Here is a 1,546-nt window from a genome sequence, read left to right on the forward strand (position 1 = left end):
TATTCAGGAGGCCGAGTTGGGAGAATTGCTTAAGATTACGAGATAATCAAGGCTGCAGAGAGCCATGATTGTACCACTGCACTCTAGCCTGGGCAGGGAGGTGACATGCTGTTTCAAACAAACAACAAAGCCTAAAACTTGAATATAAATAGATTAAATTCCTAAGTGAAAAATATCACCTAGATTAAAAAAAAAAAAAACAGGACCCAACTATATGCTGTCTATAAGAAACTCACTTCACCTGAAAAGATACAAGCAGTCTGAAAGTGAAGGGATAGAAAAGATATTCCACACAAACAGAAACCAAAAGCAAGCAGGAGTCTTGTATCAGATACTTGTATCAGATAAAGTGAACTTTAAGTCAAAACTGTAAAAAGTGACCAATGATGTCATTATATAATGAAAAAAGAAGCAAGAGGATATAACAATTGTAACTATACATGTACTCAGCACTGGAGCACCAGATAAATAAAGCAAATATCATTAGATCAAAGGGAGAGATAGATTTCTATACAATTTTAGATGGGAACTTCAACATCCTGCTTTAAGCTTTGGACAGATAATCTAGACAGAAATTCAGTAAAATGCATCAGTTTAGACGGCACCATAGAATAAGCCCCTCACATGGAAAGATATTCTATGTTCATAAATTGGAAGTAATAATACTGTTAAAATGAACATACTACCCAAAGACATTTACAGATTAAAGGCAACCCTTAATAATTTACCAGTAACATTTTTCACAGAAAAAACAGTCTTAAAATTTGCATAGAACCACAAAAGACCTAAATAGTCAAAGCCATTCTGACCAAAAGAGTAGAGCTGGAAGCATCACTCTATCTAACATTAAAATATACTACAAAGCTGTAGTAATCAGAAAAGCATGTTAGCATAAAATCAGACACAAAGACCAATGTAACAGCATAGATAACACAGAAATAAATCCACATATTTACAGTCAACTAATTTTTGACAAAGGTACTAAGAACATCATTGATAAAGGACAATTTAATAACATGCTGGGAAAAGTGGATTTCCATATGCAGAAGAATGAAACTAGAGCCCCATCTCTCACCATATGCAAAAATCAACTCAAAATAAATGCAGCCTTAAAGATAATACAAGGAACTATGAAATGACTAGAGAAAAAAGTAGAGGAAATACTTCAGAGTATTGCTCTGGTTAAAGATTTTATAGACAAGACCACAAAAACACAGGAAACTTAACCAAAAATAGACAATTGGGACCTTATAAAACCAAAATGCTACTGTATAGCAAAGAGAATGATCAACCTTCAGAATGAGAGAAAATATTGTAACCTGTTCATCTGACAATAAATTAATATCCAGAATATATGAAGTACTCAGACAACTCAGCAGCAACAAACAATCCAATTAAAAAATGGGAAAATTATCTTAGTCCATTTTGTGTTGTAATAACAGAATACTTGAGAGTAGGTAATTTATAAAGAAAAGAGGTTTATATAACTCATGTTCCTACTGGCTGGGAAATTCAAAGGCATGCCCTTGGATTCTAGAGAGAGCTT

This window comes from Saimiri boliviensis, chromosome 3 (assembly GCF_048565385.1).
Source record: "Saimiri boliviensis isolate mSaiBol1 chromosome 3, mSaiBol1.pri, whole genome shotgun sequence".
NCBI classification, from domain to species: Eukaryota; Metazoa; Chordata; class Mammalia; order Primates; family Cebidae; genus Saimiri; species Saimiri boliviensis.